We start from the raw sequence: 13,918 nt of genomic DNA on the forward strand, positions 1-13,918 counted from the left end.
ACATCCAAGCAGAAAAACCCAGAATCCTCTACTCCGTGCTAGGCTCAATTTGCTCCCTACGAATGAAATCCTGCATATAAGAGGCCTTTCTTCAACTAATATCTGCCGCTTTTGTACTGACACCCAACAAATCGAAACAGTACGGCATCTTCTTCTATTGTGTCCAGGAACAGACAAATATAGATCGCCGTACCTGCTTCACCATTTAAAGCAAGCTTACTTGGTCGACGAAGCACTCTGGTGGGATCGCCTAATAGGAGACTTGAGACCCTCTTGGACAATAGCAGCCACCAAAATTTTAGATCAAATCTTTCCTCACACAGATTCGCAGTCTGGGCAGAACGGACCCATCTAAGCACAAGCACAAGGGGTGAAATGTGAGGTTGGGCGTTGGATGGACCACTCACCAGGAGGGCTGAGTGTGTCTTTGAACTTGCTTTGAACTTGCTCATGCTTCCCTTAGCTACAGCTTCTCCTGACTTTGGATCTGTTCTCTGCTTCAACCATTCTGTAACGATTTTTTTTTTTAGCAATTGAAAATTGATGTTTTTTTTTCTCATCCTCTTGTAAAAATCACTTCGGTGATTATATACTCGTAATAAAAAAAAATTCAAAAAAATAAAAAAATGATTTATTTAAAAACACACTGTTTGAAACACCCCAGCACTCTTATTGTAAAACACTCTAAACACAGTTACTATTATAATATATACAACCCTTATTCCTTATCAGATAAGTCTTAGTTAACACCACTTATTTCCATACAGAGGTGAGCGCTTAACTGTAGATGGCACTCCAATAAGTTCATGAAGAAGGGAGGGAAAAGACAGAATATGGAAAGATACACCACTCTAAGATTTAGGAACACTTTTAGCAAGGCAGAAGAGCAAAAGTCACTTGTGAGCCAAAGTCCCTAGGCTGGGCCCACTCTTAGAGAGAGCAGAGCACAAATGCGCCCAAGATCACACAGTTACACTAGGCTTAGAAAGTCTTGCAGGGAGTTCGAAAAGAGTTTAGAGAGGCTCAGAAAAGTTTAGCCAGGGTGTCCCAGGCTAACCCAGGTTCGAAAGCCGGGGGCTAAATCTACCCCGTACAGTCGATGGCAAGGGAAGCCAGGCGGAACACGGTACCTTCAGTGTGAAGGATCCTCCAGCGGTGGCAGTTGTTCCTGGCAGCGAGTGCGTCATCCAGAGGAAGAGAAGATCTCGACTTGGAGGAAAGATGAAGGTCGTTGCACTGCCAGGGAAGAAACCAGCCGCGGAGTTTTCCGGTTAAAGGTATTACCCTTTATTTCGCGGTCATGGTAAAACGTAGTATTCCGGTTGCCGGGGTGCTTGGCACAGGCAAGGCGCCACAAGATGCGTCGGGAAGGGGAAAAGACTGTGAAACTGGTTATCCCCACCAGTCAAAGGAAGAAGACTCTCCGGCGGGAGATCTCCTCTGTCGTTGGGAAAAGTGGTGAGACGGTCCAGCAGGGCTCCACCGGTGGTGTTGTTGTGGTAGGTCGGCTCAGCTTCTTCCTCGTCGGATTCTTAGGTCCTGTGGCGACTTCTGAAGTTCCAGTCCCCAAAGCCCTGCTTTTATGCAGAAAACCCCCATTCACTCAGCCTAGCTGTCACTCAAACATGCTAAGTGGTGAGCCGGCCGGCTCACCACTTGGGCCAATCAGGACGGAGTGCGACTTGAGTTGCCTAGGCAACTCAGTCCAGGGTGCCTAAATCCCCCTCCACCCCTCCTAAGTACCCCAGACAGAGTGGCACCACTTTGGAGGGCTTCTGTGGAGAAGCCCGCCAAAAAAAGTGGAACAAAGGGCTCGACTTGGGTTGGAGTCACAGAAGAGAACACAAACGCCATTTTAGAACCGAGTTTTGGCAAAAAATACCAACCGGAGAATTAATAATAATTAAATAAACCGGAGGTATGTTCGAGGCTATCGTAATTAAATAAATAAAGATAGTAGCCTCGAACAATGGGAAAATCCCATAGAGACATATTTGCGGTTGAATATAAAAAGTAGTATCCACTGCCACCAGCCAAAACTCGATCAGGGGGGACGGAGACGTGCCCCCTCGACTAACAGACCCCGGGGCAATCAAATTGCCCCAGCCAGTACGTCCACAATATGATGGTTTGTACTGGTTCTGTTCAGAATTTAAGACTAGTAAAGTCAATGGTGACTTTACATGCCCTGGGAGACAGTAGTCAGTCCCAGGGTAAGGAGTCTATACTGGGGGGTCACTATGACACCCCTGTGTTACTGCACTGAGGGTGCTGTGTAACACACATCACAAAAACACATGAAGCCCTATGGAGTAAAAGACCCCATAGCCCATTAAACACATCTGGAGCCAAAGAAACACACTCAAATCATGTCCAAGAGTGAGGGTAAAAGAGTCTCACTCTTGGCAGGAGAAAAAAATAAACCCCAAAAATCCATTAAAGCTGCTGGGGGACTCACTAGGTTAGGAAATTCAGCCTAAACAGAGAATTCTCCCTAACACACGGTAAGCTTGCTTCCAATAGAGATCCCCCCAAGATATGCAAAGCACTACAGGGTGACTTGACTTCCTTCATATGGCACAAATGGAAAGTGAGAATTCAAAGAAGAATCCTAACAAGGCCACCATGCCTGGGAGGCCTGGCGGTCTCTGATGTGGAGAGGTATGTGTTAAGAATAAGTACAATACTTCAATGTTTTGCAATCAATGATGTCCCAAGTAAGGAAAACATAGAAACAAAGGTCTCTCACCTGAGGGTTGGAACAAGGATGGCGGGTGATAAAAATGGAATACCCAGATGGAGGCTGACGTTTTGTATCTTCCTTCAGATGAAAAATAGAATAGAAACAGCTGCCAGCGTCACCTAAAGTCATACTCTTGGGTACAGTGGTCGAGGACATTTATGTGGCAACTGGCAACAATGCAACACTTATCACCCTCCTGTTAATGGCAGCGAAGATGAGACTGGCACAAGGCTGGAAAAATCCAGAAGGCCCAATAACAGCATGTTGGCGGGTGAAAATTTGGAATGTAATGGCCATGGAAAAGGTGGGGGCCCTGAGTGACGGCAAGTATCTGAAGTTCCGGGCAATCTGGGACCCCTTCCTCAACTATGTTGAACTTGTTGAGAGCTATCTAAAACTGAGTACCGACAAACAAAGGACAGGAACCTTGATCCTATGCAGAAGTTAACTAAACAGAATACAACAATCTCATCGGAATGCAGAAGGTCTGGTCCATGCCACAAGGGAACCGGGAGGGGGGGGGAAGGGGACAGGGGAAGGTTTGTTGAACGGTTGTAGTTAAAGTTAGTCCAATGCTCAAAAATTTTCAACTAACAACTGTAAAACTGAATGTTAATATGTGGCCACAACTAATGATATGTGTTAAAATTACTTAAGTCTGGCCAATACAGCATCTGAACATGACTACATTTGAATTAATAAAGTTTGTTTAAAAAAAAACAAATAGTGTGAGGAAATGTTCGTGCAAAAGAAAGAAGTGTTCACAAAATGATAAGTCGGGATGTTCAGGCCGTTGGCCTCCCCTTCCCCACGTTTTCATCACGGGACAAGACAGTTCACTCGAGCACAGCACACTCTTGGGCTTCTTCGGCACAAGGACACAGTTCCATTACCAACATCAGGACCTTCTGTGCCCAAGTCTCTTAAGTTATCAAAGTCTCTTGATTCAGAGGGCCTGATGTACCAAAACAACGAAAAATTCCTTTACAAATAATCAAGTTGGGCGATTCACTCTTCACCCTAAATCCCCCCTCAGCCGGGGCTCAGATCCCTTATCTACCACAATCTTTAGTTTGAATCACCCTTTTCCGGGCTCAGATCCTCTTCTCCAATGCTTGTAGAATATCCTTTCTCGGGTGACTCACAGTTCACCCAGGATCCCCCTCAGCCGGGCTCAGATCCCTTTCACACAAGTAGTCTCCCTCAGCTGGGCTCGGACCAATTACAGTTCGTATTAGCTATCCAAGACTTTCGAATGTGTACAGGGTTTGGCTTGACCTGTTGAAGGACCACTTTGATTTCACAGATCGCAATTTTACGCTTTCAGTTGGATGCCTAACAGAGACCTTTGAATGAGCACCCACGCAGTGACAGACCACTGTGTGAATGGCATCTGCCTTGGTTTAAAAAGTTCAGTCACTCCTTGGATATTCAACAGATGCGCGTCTCACTCTGTTCTTTGCAGATTTCTTCATACAGTGTTGCCGCTTGCAACCTTGGTTCTATCACAGACCGGTCTAATATCAGTCTCCCTGACTCACCGGCTCTGCTGACTTTACTGGAGAGGCTTTGTTGTAGGAGCCAAGGACAGTACCACGGCGGCAACCACTCCACCCCGCATCGGGCTTTCAATGCAGGAGAGCCCCGGGTACCTTTGATACACAATGCACCTTTCTTCAGCTTTAATTCCCAGTCGTATGTTTCTTATTCTTGAGGGCTCATGAAAGTAGCGGTTTCTCCCTCAGAAAAGGCCAAGGGCAATTCCCTCCTTGCAACCCTTTCTATTCTTGCATTCTTCCTCCTCGTATTAAACTGCCATCTCAGAACTGCTGCTTCTTCATTTGTTTTGCCTTGCTCAGAGTGTGCTTTCGTGCTCTGCTTTTTATCCATGTGGGTAAGTGTGATGGAAGTCAGGTGTGTGTAATTATCAGTAATTGCCTGACCCTTGTGTTGGGACATGTCAGGTATACGGCTCGGGTGTTAGTCCGTTTTCTCTCACAGTGAGCTGTCCGTGAAAAGGTGTTTGTGTCGGGAAATCGGGCGGGGAGTGCAGTTCCTAGGTATCCTACCTTGTAGGATAGGGAAAAGGTGTTATTGGGAAGGTGATACCGCGTCTCACCCTCCGGTGTCCGACTTCCACTCCCTGAGCAGCCCTCATCCAGGTGATCCTCCCACACTGGTCTACCCCCACGAACTGGATCCAAAAGTAATGGCCGTGTCCTGGCCACCTGGATGACAGATCCCTGGGGACAAGCGGGTGAGACACCTTCAGGTTTGTCACATACCCTTCCCCTATGCGATGTAGCTGCATCTGTTTCACAAGGGAACCGAGAGAGGAAATCCACGTTCCCTTGGTCTTTACCTTTTGGGTGCTCCATAGTGAAACAGTAGGGTTGCAGGTCTAAGAACCATTGCATGACTTGAGGGTTAGAGTCTTTTCGTTGGCTAATCCAAACTAGTGGGGATTTGTCAGTGACGAGTGTGAACCTTCGCCCTAGGAGGTAGTATGTAAGATGGATAATGGCCTCTAATTCCAGCACAGAGTAATTTTTTTCACATGGGAAAAGTTTGTGACTCGTGAACAAGATGGGATGTTCCATTCCCTCGCAAATTTGTGATAAGACTGGTCCTAGCCTTGTAAGGGAGGCGTCTGTCTGCAGTACACATTCTTTTGAGAAATCTACTACCTTTAGGATCGGGTTCTGGCACAGGGTTTGTTTTAGGTTGTTGTAACATATATCATCCTCGTCGGTCCAAAGAATTTTCTGGGGCTCAGCGTCCTTCAGTTAATCTGTCACCCTAGCTGTCCTGTCCGAGAAGTTTGGGATAAACCTACGGTAATAACCGATTAACCCTAGAAATGTTCTGAGATCTCTTTCAGTTTTAGGTGTATGAGTATCTAGTATGGATTTAACTTTCTCGCGTTGAGGTTGCACACTAGCATTGCCTACAAAGAAGTCAAGACATTTCACGGCTAATTGGGCCAGTCTGCATTTGGATGGATTGACAGTTAGACCAGCTTCTCGGAGATCTCTCATAATGGTAAAAAGATGGAAAGGGTAGTCTTCCCAAGTTTTACTATAAATGACGATATTGTCAATATAAGCTCCTCAGAAATCAGAGTAGGGCTTTAATATTTGGTCCATAAGCCGTTGGAAAGTGGCTGGAGCACTGTGTAAGCCAAAAGAGAGGACTTCGAAATAAAACAGTCCTAGGGGTGTAGAGAAAGCAGTTTTTTCTATCGGTCCATATCCTAGGACCTGCCAGTAACCTTTTGTTAAGCCTAGGGTTGATAGAAAGGTGGCGTTTCTGAGTTTATCAATTATGTCATCGATGTGTGGCATGGGATAAGCATTGAAGTCGGAAATGGCATTAACTTGGTGGAAATCTTTGCAAAAACTCCAGGAATTGTTAAGTCTGGTGACCAATATGGTAGGGGAGGACCATGGGCTTGAAAAGACTTCGGAAATGTTTGCTCTTAACATGTTATTCACTTCCTCAACCACTATCTGCTTGTGGGCTTCCGGGAGTCTATATCGTTTCAGATGAACCACTTTTCCTTTAGATGTTCTAATGTAGGTATAGGTGCCATTCACTCTTCTTGGTTTCTCCGAGAATACATCGGGGAACGAGATAATTAAATCTTTTAAATCTTCTTGCTGTTAACTAGATAGCTCTTGAGGAATTAATTCAAAGTTGTCTACCTCTTCTAGCACCAAAAAGAATAGTATTGTGGCATTGGTGGCAGACAGGTTTTACTTCGACTCTTTTTTTTTTTTTTAAACTTCTTTTTATTATAAAGCGTGGCAGCAAAACACAGGCGAACAGCGTCAGGCAGTTACAGTATGAAAACAGTGTACATAAAGTAGGTGCGCAGAGGTTACTACACATGATGGAACAATCAAAGAACACAGTCACAGCGTGGAGAGGGCAACAGGAAACTATGATAGGGGTGTGGACCCAAGCTGGTGGGGGGAAGCGGGTGGGGGGGAGGCATCCGGTGTCTCGACAAGATCGGACATGTAAGAGCGGAACCTGAGCCAAATATTTCTAGGCCTGGAGTGGGTGGGTTGCATATGGGACCAGGCTTCCTCAGAATCTGAGGCCCACGTGACCGCTCTCAGCTATTGGGCGTGTATGGGAGGTGAGGGGCGAAGCCAGCAGAGCAGGATGGAGCGCACCGCGAGAAGCAGGCAGAGGCCAGCTAGTTTCTTGGAATCACGGGAGAGGCCTGGGAGGTCGTGAAAGAGGCATACCACCGGGGAGGGAGCAATGGGATGGTCAATCACAGCGGATACTGTCGAGCAAACAGCCTCCCAAAACTGTGAGAGGCGGGGGCAGGACCAAATCATGTGGATATAGTCGGCATCGTCCTGGCCGCATCTGGGGCAGCTGGCAGGGTGATCACCGGACATACGATGTAGTCTGATCGGGTGTGGTGAAACCTATGTAGTACTTTGAACTGAATGAGTTTAAACCGGGAGTTGAAGGAAACTCGATGTGTGCGTTCGCATAGGTGTGCCCAGCGCTCAACCGACATCTCAACACCGAGGTCTGCCTCCCAAGCACGTTTCAGTTTAGCGAAGTCTGGGACAGATCTGGATTGTAGCATAGTATATAACCTAGAGATCTTACCCCTCGTGGGGCCGGGGGAGGAGAGCTCCTCAATGGCAGGGTCGTCTGGTGGCAATGCAGGGAACGCTTGGTAATTACGCTTAAGGGTCCTACGAAGGGATGTATATTGGAGCCATACACTCTGGTCGCTTCTCAAGGGCAAGGGGAGATCGGGCCATTCAACGAATATACCCTGGTCAAACACGTCTCGTAGCAACTCGTAGCCCGCGTCCGCCCAGCGGCGAACCGTGCCCGGTGGAACCCGCGGGACCCCCGGGAGAAAATTCCAAAGAGGGAGGTTACCGTGGAAGGCGTAGGCAGTTCCAGTCAGCTTCCACATTTTCGCTAATGCGATGGCTGTGCAGGCGACCGGGCTCTGAGTCCTGTACCAAGGGAGCGGGTTGTAACACCAAGGAGCGGATGTCCCGGTCAAAAACCGCAAGCTTCTCAAGTCGGACATGCGGGGGGGATCCGTAGTATTAAACCAGTGAGAAGTATATTGGATTTGGGACACCAGCCAGTATTTAAGAAAGTCAGGGGCACCGAAGCCCCCGTTAGACATGGGAGTGGAAAGGGTATCGATTTTAAGGCGAACCGCACCCGAGTGCCAAAGAAAGGAATTCACAGTGCGGGTCAAGTCACGAAAGAAGCCCACCCCTGGCCACAAGGGTACGTTAGTGAACCTGTAAAGCAACTAGGGCAACACCACCATCTTCAACAGACCTATCCTGCCTGCCAAAGAAATCGGGAGTTTATCCCAGACCCGGATCTTAGCTGTCAAGTGTGTGAGATACTTCTGATAGTTTTCCTGGAAGGTCAGCGCCCGCTGGCGGGTTACCACTATCCCCAAGTAGGTAAATGTGGATTGGGCCCATGTGAAACCGAGGGTGTCGGGGGGAGGGAGAGTGCATTCCGTGAGTGGGAAAAGAGTGGATTTCGAGCAATTCACTTTAAGGGCTGAAATTCGACCAAACTGAATGATGTCCTCTAGTATTGGGGGTAAGTTGGTGGAGGGAGAGCGCACAAACAACAACGCGTCATCCGCATATAGGGACACTATGTCCGTCTGTCCCGCAGAGCGGAGGCCCCTATGAGCGTGGAATTTGCGGAGCATGTCGGCAAAAGGCTCAATTGCTATAGCGAAAACCAAGGGAGAGAAGGGGCACCCCTGTCTCCTCCCCCTGGCGATCTTAAAAAGGGGGGAGCAACGGTCGCCGGTGTGGACCCTGGCAACAGGAGCGGAGTAAAGCAGTCTGACCCAGGAGAGAAAGGAGGGGCCGAATTTGCAACCATCGAGGACCCGCCACAGATACCTCCATGAAACCGAGTCAAACGCCTTTTGCATGTCAAGGGTGACAGCCACTGCGTGCGTCTCGGGACTGATTCTGTTAATGATGTTAAATAGACGCCTCAGGCTCAGGGAGGTAGAGCGACCCGGGATGAAACCAGCCTGGTCCGGGTGGATGATAGATGGCAGGAAGGGAGCCAACCGGAGAGCCAGAGCCTTGGCGTATATCTTGACATCACAATTTTTAAGTGAGAGCGGGCAATACGAACCGCACTGCGAAGGGGGTTTACCAGATGTAAGTAGTACTGTGATTGTAGCCTCACGGAGTGAAGGGGGGAATACTCCGGCCTCCACGGACTCCTCCCAAAGAGCCAGCAAGTGAGGGAGCAGTTGTGACTTGAAATGTTTGTAAAATTCGACTGGGATACCGTCCGAGCCAGGGGCACGGCCCGAGGATAGGGAATCAATAGCGTTCGACAGCTCCTCCCGCGTGAGTGGGGAGTCAAGGGAACCCACGGTCTCCGGAGACAAAGTTGACAGAGGAAGGGCATCGAGAAAGGAGTCGATCTCCGCCACCGACACCTCATCAGTGTTAGAATATAGGGTTTCGTAGAATGTGAAAAATTCCCTGTTGACATCCTGTGAAGAGACAGCCATAGAGCCGTCAGGCCTCTCAATACCAAGGATGTGTGGGGACCCCGTCTCGTGCCGGATCAACCGAGCCAGAAATCGGCCAGGGCGCTCACCCTCCCCATACCTCCTCGCCATGCCAGGGCTATCCAAGAACCTTTGCTCACGGTCCGCAAGGGAACGGAACCTGTCCAATTCCATCCCGATGCCAGCCAGGGTGCCCGGGGTAGAGTGAAGTGAGCATGTAGCTTCTAGGGTTGATAGTCTAGATTCGCTGGTGGCAAGATCTCTCCGGATCGACTTAAGGACCCCATTCTCCTTGGACAACGCAATCCCTCTAATATAAACCTTGAAGGACTCCCATAGAGTGGCCTGAGACGTTACTGAGCCCGTGTTGGTCTCGAAGAACTCCTCAATCGACAGCTCGAGCTCGGAACAGAACTCCGGGTCCAGTAAGGAGAGGGGTTTCAATTTCCAGTTGCGGGTTCGGCCGGGATCAAGACCCCAGTCGACGGTAACAGTGACAGGAGAGTGGTCAGACAGGGTTCTGGGAAGGATCATTAGCTGTGTTACATTCTTAACCAATTCGTTGGAGATCACCCATCTGTCGATGCGGGAATAGGACTCATGAACAGAGGAGTAGAAAGAGTAGATGCGAGAATCCGGGTAGAAGAATCTCCATGCATCCACCATGGCCAGACGGGGTAGGGAAGACAGTGCGGCGTAAGCTGCCCTGGAGAGGTGACGGGGCTTGGAGCCGGATCTATCGAGAGCTACATCGAAGATCGTGTTGAAGTCAACACCCCAAAGGATAGGAACAAGGGTGAAGCCATCGAGGAGGGAGGTGACCTGCACATAAAATTCCGGGGGTCATCTAGGTTAGGGCCATAGATGTTCAGAAGAACCACTTCCTTGTGGTGTAGCATGGCATGGAGCAGTACATATCTGCCTTGGGGGTCGATTACCGAGGAAATGAGGGTGAAATGGAGACTCTTGTGGATGAGGGTCATGACTCCCCGGCTTTGAGTGGAGAAGTCGGTGAAAAACCTATGGGGGCCCCAGGTCTTGGTGAAACGCATGCATTGTTCGGAGCGGGCGTGAGTCTCTTGTAAAAAGAGAATCTTGGATCCATGGCGCTCGGCCTGCAACTGGAGCTGCCTCATCTTTTTATAATTACCCAGCCCCCGTACGTTCCAGCTCATAAAGGTCAGGGCACTCTCAATCACAGTGTGGTGGCGTTTGGAACGAAAAGAATGTCAATGACCAAAGGGTCAGATTCGCGGTCCTACGGCAACAGTTCCTGAGTGCCACAGCACAGTCCGCCTTCGCTGCCAGCGCTAACTTTTCAATAACAAAACCCCAAACATGTCCCACCCCCACCCACACCCCCCCCCCGCGAACAGAGGGATGACAAGCCCAACCCCTCTCAGACAAAACCAAACCAAAGGCATCAGCGCCTGGGGGCCTGTAGGCCTGACTGGCCGTGTCGCTCCGGGCTGCAGCAGATCCAGTAGAACAAAAGATGCCCACAATAGAAGTCGCATGTAGCTTGGGCAAAGTACTTGCACATGGTGATCCGGGAGGACTCTAAGTTGAACTGAACAAGCAGATTACGGGATGGAGGATCAGCGTGGCCCCGATGCGGGAAGGCGGAAGGGCCCGGGCGCTCCCCACCGGGAACCTAGGGTAACTGCTGAACCGTGGTCAGAGGAGAGGGATCAGCCAGGGAAGTGTTTGTCAATGAATTTGGAGGATCGTAAAGAAGAACACCTGGTTGGCGTGTTCTATGCGGAGCTTGGCAGGATAGAGCATAGCATATTTGACTGAGTGGTCTCGCAGCCTACGTTTCACCGCTTGGAAAGTCTTGCGTTCCCGTTGGACGGCTGTTGAAAAGTCCGGGTAAAGGTGAATCCTTGCGCCGCCCAGTAGTAGCTCGCCCTTGAGCCTTGCGGCTCTGAGGAGGGCGTCACGGTCGCGGTAGTTCAGCACACGAGCTATGATGGGCCGAGGTGGAGCGCTGGGCCTAGGTTTAGCCACCAGAGCGCGGTGTGCCCGCTCAATTGCGAAGTGTGGGGAAAGCTCGGGCTCGTCGAGGAGCGACAGCACTGTGCGCTGAACGAAGTCTTCCATTGGCTCGTGGACTTCATCCTCGGGAACCCCGATAATGCGGAGATTGTTACGCCTCGAGCGGGATTCCAAATCCTCGTTTTTCTTTTCCACCTCGAGGACTCGGTTGGAGAGAGCGGCAACCTCAGAACGCAGGGCACCCAGCGCATCCTCAGCGGAGCCGACCCGCGTCTCAACCTCCGACACCCGGCTGTCAGTCCTCTCAATGTGGGCCTTAATAGAAGATATAGTGCCGTTCATGTTGTCTAATTTTGAGTGAAGTGCGGTGAAGCCCTCCCGAATAAAGTCCATCATATTTTGGGATTCCGGGGCTGCGTCGGACGAGGCAGTAGGGGCCTGCTCGGCAGCCTCCTCCGGCGATCTCACCGTAGCCTTCGCGAACATGTTGATGGAGCTCTGTTTCCTCGTGCCCCCCTTGGTCATCCTGGCAGTATCGGAGGTCGAGGGAAAGGGAGGGGGAGATATGAGAGCTTGATATTAGCGCAAGGCCCGCTCCCCAGATCGCAAGGTCCGATGCATGTACAGAGTCAGTGCAGGCGTGGGGCAACTGATGGGCTCACCGATAACCCGAGTAGTGAGGAGTTGAAGAGGCTGTGACCCCTCAGGGGCTGACGAGCAGACATCGCTGAAATTGGTGGCGAGGGGAGTCAGCAGGAGGGGGGCTGGTGGGCCACCCGTGTAAGGCCAAGCGTAACCAGGCGATGGAAGTCACAGCGGTAGGTGCGGTTCTCCAGATGAGCCCGTGGGGGCATTAGTGTAGACCAGGAGGTGCGTGGTGCCAGGTCTCAGCAGCACCGGGATGCAGGCAACAACAGGGTATGTTGCAGTGGGGGATGTATCGTGGTCCGGCGGGTCTCGGATGTCAAGCAGGCAGGCAGGACCCAGGCAGGCATGGGGGGGGGGGGGCAGCCCCGCATCAGGCCCAGCGGCGGTGCCGGCCCGTGTGCTCCGGAGCAGCAGGGAGACCACTCCCGAGGCAGGAGAGAGAGTGAGTCTCCGGTCTGCGGAAGGCGATCTCAGGGGCCACAGTAGCCAGGCATACCCCTCCCCCTCACGCCCCCTACCTTGCTGCACTCCGGTGCCGTTGTCCGTGTGGAGGAGTGGCGGTGGGTGGGGGGGGAGGGAAAGCGGGAGCCAGGTCCGCCACCGGAGTGCCTCGGGATACGGCTCGGGGGCGCGAAGCCAGCCGGAGCTGGGGGCCCGCGGGTGAGGTGGAGGAGCCGGCAGCCACCGACGACCCAGGTCGGGCTGTGAAGAGATGCGGAGAAGCCCAGCCAGCCGCGATGGTCCGGTGCGCCCCGCCGGGCGGGGGCCCCTCCCCCAAGGCGGCCCGCAGCGCCGCGGTCTCAGATGGGTGGGCGAGCCGATGCCGCCGGAGCCGCAGGGCGGGGAGAGCAGGAGGGCACAGCCGCAGTCAGGGGAAGGAGGCGCAGCCCCGTCCTCGGGGCGCGCAGAGGCTCCAAACTTTGTACGCCCACAGCAGGAAGGCTCACAGAGGATTGTAGGTAGCCCTGCAGGGTTACATGCAGCGTCGGGCGGTGTAAATGAGGATCAATTGCTCTGCCAGTCCGGAGCGTAGCGCTTAAGCGGCCATCTTGTTTCAGCGCAACCTACTTCGACTCTTTTAAGAGTGCTTTGAAGCACTTCACTTGTGTATAAGCGCTTAACAAATAAACAATTACAATTAAGAGAGTTACATGTTATAGATGGACCTTCTGTTTCCTGTCAAGTTATACTTTTTGTCCTATGGAAAACTATCTTAAACTCACCTTTTTGTCATAGGAAGCTTTTTGCTGGATCTGGGTCTTTTCCATATGAGTATAAACTAGACGTCTGCGAAAGGGGAATGGGTGCCTCTTCTCTTTCTTCACAGGTCTCCCAGAGCATATCCAGGACATCTCTAGGTTCTCTACCATAGAGAAGCTCAAAATGAGAGAATCCAGTAGATGCCTGAGGGGTTTTTCTCACTGCAAACAGTGCCCAGGGGATCATATGGTCCCAGTCCTTCCCATCCTCATCTACCAACTTTCTTAGGATCATTTTAAGCGTTTTATTGAATCTCTCTACCAAACCATCGGTTTTGGGATGGTACACTGAAGTTTGTAAGGTGATAATAGGGAGTAGTTCCTCGACTTCCCACATGAGCTTGTTCATAAACTTTGAGCCTTGATCCGTTAGGATTTCATTAGGAAAGCCAGCCCTGGAAAAAAAGGATAGGAGGTGCTTTAGAATTTGCTGAGTGGTGTATTTTCCGCATTGGGCAACAAATGTCCTCGTAATTGTCGACTACGCGACTAGATACCCCGAAGGATTCCGAATGCGGAAACAACACCACTTAAAAAAAAGGGATTTCTATGATTGCCAAAGAATTCAAAGGGGCAGGCAATGGGATGTGAGTACTGGATTTCTGACATATTTCACACGTCTGAATAAAGGTTTTTATATCAGCATGGATACCTGGCCAGAAAAACTTCCTGCTAATGAGTGCCTGGGTTTTGGATGGTCCTATGTGTCTC

The 13,918-nt window shown here is 50.6% G+C and overlaps 1 protein-coding gene across 1 annotated transcript in view; it reads right to left on the minus strand.

Annotated features, from left to right (window-relative positions):
* The window catches only part of TBC1D19 (TBC1 domain family member 19), a 2,127,563-nt gene that overhangs the window by 1,270,562 nt on the left and 843,083 nt on the right, over window positions 1-13,918 (minus strand). The window lies entirely within an intron of this gene.

Source organism: Ambystoma mexicanum, chromosome 6q (genome assembly GCF_040938575.1).
Source record: "Ambystoma mexicanum isolate Mex_15411 chromosome 6q, UKY_AmexF1_1, whole genome shotgun sequence".
In the NCBI taxonomy this organism is placed as follows: domain Eukaryota; kingdom Metazoa; phylum Chordata; class Amphibia; order Caudata; family Ambystomatidae; genus Ambystoma; species Ambystoma mexicanum.